The sequence below is a fragment of the Rhipicephalus sanguineus genome, chromosome 9, assembly GCF_013339695.2.
Source record: "Rhipicephalus sanguineus isolate Rsan-2018 chromosome 9, BIME_Rsan_1.4, whole genome shotgun sequence".
Lineage (NCBI taxonomy): Eukaryota > Metazoa > Arthropoda > Arachnida > Ixodida > Ixodidae > Rhipicephalus > Rhipicephalus sanguineus.
Window position 1 is genome coordinate 31,399,287 of NC_051184.2, and position 10,194 is coordinate 31,409,480.

Consider the following 10,194-nt stretch of genomic DNA (forward strand, 5'->3'; position numbering starts at 1 on the left):
GCATTCCTGTTGCCTAAACTTCCTTTGATATCACTTCTGGTTGAAATATTTTGCTACACACAATCGCTTTGGTGAAGGCAGTATCGTGTTTAATGAGACGTTGGATGAGGGGGTTGCGGCATCTCCAGAACCATCGCATCAAATTATGAAAATTTTATAGACACTCGATCACAATGCGTCTCGCAAAGTGTTAGCGGTGCAGAACCTTAGTTCTAGTTTCAGACGCTATCAGGCCCGATTGGGAACGAATTTCACTGCGGCCAAATTTTCGCAGCTCGCGCTAATAAACCCATCGCGACCGAGATATTCGATCCCGATCGGGCTCCATCGTGACTCGGTGTGCTTCAATGTCTAACCGCTATTTCACAACATTACATTCTGCGAAGGATAGCGAGTTCGACGTCGAGCACTTCATAGAGTCTAGAGTTTTATATAATTGTTCACGTTTTACGTCCCCAAACCACGATATGATGAGAGACGACGTAGTGGAGGGCTCGGAAAGTTTCGACCACCGGGCTTTCTATAAAAAAAAGGAAAAAAAAAAACTTCCAGCACGCTTAGCTTCGCCTTCAAGAGTAGAACGCGATAGCGTAATCGGGCCCCGTGCGCATCGGCTTCTCAATTTCCAGCATGGTTTCGGTGCATGCCTCAACCCTGCCGTAAGGAAACAAACGACTTTGCGCGTAACATTGGCCGTTTCAAACTATCCTAGAATGCCTACTGCGAGTGAAGTTGCGTGGTGCCCACTATATGCCATAATTTTGCGAATCGGAGAAGGTATAGAGAATGATTGCTACGTACGACAATCATTACGACTACAAAGACGCCTATACATTCAGAATATGAGGCAGGTTGTAGGTGAAGTACGATACGTTGCATACATGACTGCCGAGGTATCTTAAGGAATATGGAGACAACGAATCTTTCGATTACTTTTATTTCCACTAAAATTGTTGCCAAGGCTGCATAATATGGCCGTCAATAAGCGTTGAAAAGTGGCATATATGCACGCAGGAATACAACCTATGGAATTTGAGACATGGACAACAAGAAGCATGATGGCGATAATGTGGGGAACCGAAGCAAGTGCATGTAAACATTGTCCGGATGAGTGGTTACGTTCTACTGAGGTTCACGGTGAAAATAATCAAATGGCTGCATCCAGGATCACAAGGCGACAATGACAGAGCCGCCCAAGTTCCTTAAGAATTGCGGCATATCCCCGGCAAGCCCCGACAATAGAAAATGGAGCACCGGAAGTGGCGCAATGATGAAGCCGCACAATACGCCGGAAGTATGGCTCCGGAACAGAGGCACGCCACCAGTGGGCACTGAAACGGCGGGCACGTGTCCGGACCTGAAAAAAAAAATTGTAGCTGTAACTACCGCAGATATTCCCAAAGGCTTCACTGGGTAGTAACCGCTAATCTCCTGATGAAGTACCGAGATTACTACCTGTTGTCGAGATCATAGATCGGCCCGAATCGGGCTTCCTTTTAGAACAAAAGGGCCTCCATTATCGGCACTCGACAGACTGCGATAGTCTAGTCAAGAAAATACTAGCGGACACGTGCACTGTGTACTCATCAGCAACTAAAGCGAGGGCTCTGACGTTCCGTGCGGTGTGTAAAAATAGGAACAAAAGTAACAACACATGCGAAGTATGAAAGATTGAAACTGCAGGAAATTTGATGGATATGTGTTTGGAATAGGTCTCTTGTTGCTCGTAATAATATTATACAAATACAGATAGTGAAGCAGCAAAAAGAGCCAGTTAGTGCACCTTCATATATCTCAACGTGCTGCAAGCTTTTGACCAGAGACTAGAAAACAACAACGAATCATCAAGGCAATCGCCCAGTTGTACACGCCGAATACGTTTACCACGGACAGCGTATCACACCGCCTAAGCCACCGCATCATCGCCACTCCCCCACTCCATCCAGACAGCCGGGATCAGTTCGGCAGCAGCGACCAGGACGCCTACAAAGTTGGCCAGGAAGAGCCACACGTTCCAGGCGACAACGCCGAACAGCGTCCACAGTCCGCAAGTGGCCAGAGTACAGGCGGCGATCTCCGGCAGCGGTATCTTCTGCAGGATGCGCAGGATTGGCGACAGAACGGCCATCAGTGCGAGGCTGCAGGCGTTCACCCTCATCACGTTGGAGTCGCTGGCGACGAGTCCGTACAGCATCCAGGTGTTCACGCAGATGATGGCCTCTCCCAGGGTAAAGAACGGGATGCCGGACGAATTCCTGGCGTGGCACATCCGATATGCCATGGACAGGCTGCCCAAGAAGCTGACGATGGTCACGACGCCCGCGATGGCACCGAACCATTCTCGAGTTGCTTCCATGGTTGCGGTCTTCGTTGTTGTGAGATGTACGCCGAGTGCGACTGCTTCTTTTATGGCTCGATATTTACATCGCTATTCCTTCGCAAAAATGGCAAGATAGCAAGGACGTTATCGCTTTCTTAGCGGGCTGGTCATGGCGATGTCACACTGCTGTCGTATATATGTGTTGCGTATCGTACGCGATAATGGCGAATACTATGGCGCACCTATATACTATCTCTGTTTAGCCGGCATGCACTATCATTTGCACGTAAATGCACCACACCATGTCGCCTATGTTCATAATGGGTATGACAAAGGCGAAGTATTTTTATTTTTTTATTATCTGGGGTTTTACGTGCCAAACCCCCGATATGGTTATGGGGGAAAGAAGATGACTTTAAGGGCTCGTTTTTCTTTGTTGGGCCTTCGGAGAACCAGCTGACCTTCGGCTAATCACCTAAGAGGGGGTCGCAAAATCTGCCCCGTACACTGACCCTTCTAGTCACCTATGAGGGGGGGGGGGGGGCGCTGCGCTGAACATCAGGCGTCTTTCGTTAAGCAGCTGGCGTCTTTTCGTTTTGCTTTAGAAACATCTGGCGTCTTTTCGTTTTGCTTTTAGAAAACATCTGGCGTCTTTCGTTGGTTTATTTCATCAATCAACGGTGTTTTGAACAAAATTTTTATTGTTTAATCACGCACAGGAGAAATCTCACCAGGCACTACCTTGGAGGTAAACAATGGCTGCTAATGGGAATGAGAGACAGAAGAAGTCGGCTTTTAGCTAACACTTACACTTCTACTTCTACTGACGTTTCCTACTGGAACATGCCAATGGCTGCTAATGGGGAATGAGAGACAGAAGAATTCGGCTTTTAGTTAACGCGCACGCTGCGAATTTTTTATTGTTCAACAACGCACAGGAGAAATCTCCCACCGGCACCACCTTGGAGGTCAACATCTGGTACTAGCGTTAAGACTGGTTACGCACTACGACCATAGAGTTACTCTATGCTACGACGGGGACGAACGGGTGCCGCTTTAAGGAGCTTCGCCCCTAAAAGTACGGCCGTGTTTAGAGCCTTTCAGATCGAAAAATGCTGCTTGTAAGATAACTAGGTGCTTTTGGGATTAACTACTGCAGCTACAAACACTGCGAAGGGTGAGCTTTCTGTCGCGCCGTAAAAAAATGGGTCTAGAAAAATCAGTTGTCGGTCCCTTTAACACAAAAGATACATTGTTCGTTCGTATTACTTGATTACCATTTTACAATACTAAACAAATCGCTCTCGCCGCAAGAAGACGCTTGTACTGCCAGAAAAGGCGCTAATTAAAAGCAAGGACGGTCGAGTCGTGTACTTTGAAGTTGTCGCCTGCTAAGGCCTTACACAAGTGTTTATCAGTAAAAAAATAAATATTTTCATTGTGTCCTAGAAGACGCAGGGGAGATCCCGCGCCACTCGGCTATGGACGGAAATGAAGTTCTTTCACTCACTAACTCACATTGTGTCCTAGGGTAGAAAGACACTGTCAGTTTTGGGAACCTTCGTTGAGCCAGCGTGGCCAAAATATGGAAACGATACTTTGAAATCCAGTGACACACTGACGTTGGGGTTTCGGCGCGAAATAAAAAAACGCGGAACTTTGACTTTCATTTGTACCGACCAAAAAAACAAGACTTCTCAAAGATTTTTCAGCCTAAGCTGATTTAGTGTTTCACTTACACTTTATAATTACTCGCGTATATATATGTTGCCATTTCGAGTCATTCAGTGCACCGCGATTTGTATAGACGTGCATAGCTGACAACTTGTTAAATGTTGCAGTGAAATGTCATTAATTTCAGAGCAGGTACCCCGGAGAATGGCGCGTATTCGACGTAATAAGTTGACCTAACCTGTAAACTACACTTCACTAGATCACTTTTGTCCATACGGATTGGCCCAGCAACAGCGAACTAGAAAAGCGTATTCTAGTACACTGTAACCCAGCGATCGATCTAATAGATCCACTTCACAGAGTTGCCTGCACCTAAATCTAAGCACATGGAATCAGCTTATCTCCAGAAGGACAGCGCGGAAGTGGGGAATGTAAAGTCGAGTGCCCCAGCGGATAGGACACACTTATATTAGCGAGTGATTGCTACGTACGACAATCATTAAGAGTACAAACACGCCCATACATTCACAATATGACGCAGGTTGTAGGTGAAGTACGACACTGCATACATGACTGCACAGGTATCTTAAGGAATAATGAGACAATGAATCTTTCGATTACTTTTATTTCCACTAAAATTGTTGCCAAGGCTGCACAATGGTTGTCAATAAGCGTTGAAAAGCGGTATATATGCACGCAGGAATACACCCTATGGAATTTGAGATATGTACAACAAGAAGCATGATGGCGAAAATGCGGGGAACCGAAGCAAGTGCATGTAAACAGTGTCTGGATGAGTGGTTACGTTCTACTGAAGTTTGTGGCGAAAAGAATCAAACGGCTGCATCCAGGATCATAAGGCGACAATGGCAGAGCCGCCCAAGTTAATTAAGAACTGTGGCATATCCCCGGCAAGCCCCGACAATAGAAAATAGAATACGACAATAGAATACGCCGGAAGTATGGCTCCGGAACAGAAGCACGCCACCAGTGGGCATTGCGACGGCGGGCACGCTTTTCCAAGATCTTTGGCGGTACCTTGTCCGGACCTGAAAAACAAAATTGTAGCTGTAACTGCCACAGATATAACCTGCTGCAAGCGTTTGACCAGACACTCGAAAACAACGAACCAAGGCAATCGCCCAGTTGTACATGCCGAATACGCTTACCACGGACGGCGTATCACACCGCCTAAGCCGCCAAATCATCGCCACTCCTCCACCACATCCAGACAGCCAGGATCAGTTCGGCAGCGGCGCCCAGGACGCCTACGAAGTTGGCCAGGAAGAGCCACACGTCCCAGGAGAGGACGGCGTACAGCGCCCACAGTCCGCAAGTCGTCAGAGTCCAGGTGGCGATCTCCGGCAGCGGTGTCTTCTGCCGAATGCGCAGGATTGGTGACAGAACGGCCATCACTGCGACGCAGCAGGCTTTCCTCATCCGGTTGGAGTCGCCGGCGGCGCGTCCGTGCAGCATCGAGGCGTTCATGCAGATGGTAACCATTACCAGGGGAGCGAACGCGACTCTGGACGGATTCCTTGTGTGCCACATCAGATAGGTCATGGACATGCTGCCCACGAAGGTGGCGATGGTAACGACGGCCGCGATGGCACCTACCCCTTCTTGAGTTGCTTCCATTGATGCGGTCTTCGTTGCTGTGAGATCCGCGCCGAGTGCGACCGCCTCTTCTATAGCTCAATATTTATATCGTTCTATCTTCGCAAAAATTGTAGCAAGGACGTTATCGCTTTTTCAGCGGGCTGGTCATCACGATGTCACACTGCTGTCGTATGTGTTGTGTATCTTACGTGATAATGGCGACGAGAATACTACGGCAATTGCCTGCACCTACTATCTCTGTTCAGCCGGCATGCGCTATCATTCGCACGTAAGTGCACCACATCATGTCGCCTATGTTCATAATGTGTGTGACAAAGGCGAAGTATTTTTATTTTTTATTATCTGGAGTTTTGCGTGCCGAACCCCAGATATGGTTATGGGGGAAAGATGATGACTTTAATTGCTCGTTTTTCTATGTTAGACACAATATTGTTAGTTCTCAACTTCTCATTAAGATATGGTTATGAGATACGCCGTAGTGGAGGGCTCCGCGAATTTCGACCATGGGGTGTTCTTTAACGTGCACAGACATCGCAAATTACACGGGCTTCTTGGGGTCAGCAGCCGAGCACCGCAACCACTGATCCACTGAGGCGGACATACAAAGGCCAAGTAATACAGGTCTTAAAAGACAAATCTTCGACGGCGTATCTTCACTTTTTCTCGATGGAACAGCCAGTTTTATACTGGCTTACGCAATCTACACCCCATTTAAGGGATTCGCATCGAAGGTCACTTTCACATATGGTGTTTTACGGGACCAGCGCCTCCTCTGACGGGACACAACCACGATACTAGTATGAGGAATCCAGTATCACATCAGTCACGACTATCTACAAAATTACAAAGGCAATGGCGCTGAATCAGGCGATGTAGGTTGCTACCAGCTTCAGCTTAGTGTTTGCCGTATCCACTCTCTTCGTCTTATTATAACGCGCGCTCCGACCCACCATGCATATCAATCAACGCGTTCAATTATGCACTATTCTAAACTCCCGATTAATTTCGTTTACACATGGGCCTTAACGTGATCCCAATACGCAATGTTGCAATGGCTTTTCTTGTAGAGTATTCCACGCATGCGCTGCACCATCCGTCGTCTTTAGGAGAACTGCGAAAACGCCCTGCGATATTTAATTCGCACATTTGCCGATTACGAGCCCCCAGAACAAGAAGGTGCCGTAGGAACGATGTTGGAAACACGGTCTTGTGAAGAGTAATTCTTATGTAGTAATTGGAGTCGTCATGCGGATCAGACGTGCGTATACTTATATGAACGCGATATAATAATTTAACAGTTTAACACACACACACACACACACACATAGTTCGCACACACACACACACGTTCATAGTTCGCAGAACTATGAACGATCAACTTCAGATGACTAATGCAGAACCATAAACAATCAATCAGATCAGTGGTGCCAATCGGTGTGACACGTGGAAAAAAATTTCGAGGCCGTGATACGTGCACTGGTTTATTTCTCAGGCGGCGAACTTCTACGCAAGTAGACTGAATGGGTGCAGCTTCACAAATTGTACTCGTAAGTTAAAAATAAAAAAAAAACGCCAGGCCAGCGCGGAAAGCGCAGCACCGTCACAGCGAAAGCTGCAAGAGCGGCATTTCTAGATAGAGCCCGTTGTAAACTCTCCTGTGGCTACTAATACAAGCTTTAAACGGCCCACTAGTTGCGTAATTCGCATTCTGTGAGGCCCAGTCATTATTTAACTCTCCCACCACGCTTTATAACATACGTTAACGTGAGAAAGAGGGAGAGAGAGAGAGCAGGAATTAACTTTATTGAGACCCTGAGAAAATGGATCATGGGAGCCTTATGGGCTTCCTTGGCAACCAATAGAAGTGCACTTGCGAGGAACCCACTACGCTATAAATCAGCATAATTTTTGTGATGTAGGGAAGCAGCCACTATGCAATTTTTCGTCATTCTGCGGAGAACCTTGCTACCCGCTAAACACCTGTAAGACATTATGCGCACTTTGTTGATGCTGCGGCTGATGACGATGGAGAATTATGGCAGAGTCCTTTGTAATAGGTTGGAAGCATTCAACAACCCCCTCATTGCGCAATTCGCATTGTGTGACGCCTGGTTAGAGAATTCGCGCTGTGTGACGCCGGGTTGTTATTTTGCGCTTCTACCACACTACATTACATAGGTAAATGTGGTTCCTCCCCGACATGAAGCCTGTATAGTTTCTTTTTAGAAGGCATCTACAAGCACTGGCATGGCTCTGAGGTAGACACTGGGCTACCACGCAGGGGGCCCTGGATCGTAGCTCGTTCCATCCCGGATGTTTTTTTCTTATTTAGTTTTTTTTCATTTCGCGCGATTGTGTTTACGGACACGGGCGGCGGCGGCGGTGGCGGACAATTACGGCGCCAAATCTACTGAAGTGGTTTTTACACAAATGACGAAGTTGCCAATAAAGTCTTACCAATTTGATATTTGAACTCGTAAAGCGACCGACAACTGCCCGGAACATGAAATGAGATGACTCCACTGATGGAAAGATTGTCCGTCGCATTGACTCAAACAAACCCTGTTTCTTTCGTGAGAGAAAATATAAATCCATTGCATTTATATTTTTATTTCTTAACTGAAAGTCGCGAAAAATGACCTGTGGCGCCTCTGGCGGCAAAAACATGAACGATCCGACGAACGCAGCCATGTGACCATAGATTGCTGTACGCGGTCGACGATTTTATTTGTTAGTGTTCAAATATTGTTCGTTTCTTTATATTAAAAAGTATTACTCCATAAAAATGTACATATAGACCTGCGTTAGTAGTATGCATTAAAGTGGCACTGCCTTCGCGTGACGTAATGATCCCATGCTCGTCAGCGCGTCTTGAGCAACTTTTTAGCTTGCTCATGCATCCGTTCATAGGCGTGCGCACAGGGGGGCAGGGGGAGGGCGCCCCCCCCCCTAATCACCTAAGAAGAGGTCGCAATATCAGCCCCGTACATTGACCCTTCTAGTCACCTAAGAGGGGGGGGGGGGGAGGCGCAAAATCTGCCCCATACAGTGACTTAGTAGGGTGAGGCGCTGCGCAGAACCTTTGCCCCCCCCCCCCCCCCTGATGACGAACCCTGCACACGCCTATGCAACTGTGCAAGCAGTTTCCAGGTGGCTAAGATTTCACAAATCGCGTGAAGGGCTGGCAGCATCGCTATCAATTCTCAGCGTTGCTGGAGGAAAGCTGCATCCGTGTTTAGAGCCTTTTAGGTCGAAAAATACTGCTTGTAAAATGACTACGTGCTTTTGGGATTAACTACTGCAGCAACAACACTGCGAAGGGTGAGCTTTCTGTCGCGCCGTAAAAAAAAGATGGGTCGAGAAAAATCAGTTGTTGGTCCCCACAACTAAGAAATTTTGTCTTAAAGTCTCCCTTCACGAGGGGGGGGGGGGGAGGTGGCTTAGAGGGAGGCGACATATATATATATAATGTCGCACGTTGACGTGGAGTGCGCCAGCGGCAACGGACATGATTCTTTTAGCGAGTGATTGCTACGTACGACAATCATTACGAGTACAAACACGCCTATACATTCACAATACGACGCAGGTTGTAGGTGAAGTACGATACTGCATACATGACTGCACAGGTATCTTAAGGAATATGGAGACAATGAATCTTTCGATTACTTTTATTTCCACTAAAATTGTTGCCAAGGCTGCACAATGGTTGTCAATAAGCGTTGAAAAGCGGTATATGTGCACGCAGGAATACACCCTATGGAATTTGAGATATGTACAACAAGAAGCATGATGGCGAAAATGCGGGGAACCGAAGCAAGTGCATGTAGGCATTGTCCGGATGAGTGGTTACGTTCTACTGAGGTTCCCGGCGAAAAGAATAAAATGGCTGCATCCAGGATCACAATGCGACAATGACAATGATGGAGCCGCAGAATACGCCGGAAGTATGGCTCCGGAACAGAGGCACGCCACCACTGGACACTGCGACGGCGGGCACGCTTTTCCAAGATCTCTGGCGGCACAGTGTCCGGACCTGAATAAAAAATTGGAGCTGTAGCTGCCGCAGATATTCCCAAAGACTTCACTGGGTAGTAACCGCTAATATCCTGATGAAGTACCGCGATTACTACCTGTTGTCGAGAAACCTAGATGGGCCCGAATTGGGCTTCCTTTTCGAACAAAAGGCCCTCCATTACGGGCATTCGACAGACTGCGAAAGTCTAACCAAGTAAATACTAGCGGACACGTGGCCTGTATACTCATCAGGAACTAAGGCGAGGGCTCTGACGTTCCGTGCGGTGTGTAAAAATAGGAACAAAAGTAACACATAAGAAGTATGAAAGATTGAAACTGCAGGAAATTTGATGGATGTGTGTGTGGAATAGGTCTCTTGTTGCACGTAATAATATTATACATATACAGATAGTGAAGCAGCAAAAAGAGCCAGTTAGTGCACCTTCATGTATCTCAACGTGCTGCAAGCTTTTGACCAGAGACTAGAAAACTACAACGAATCATCAAGGCAATCGCCCAGTTGCACACGCCGAATACGCTTACCACGGACAGCGTATCACCGC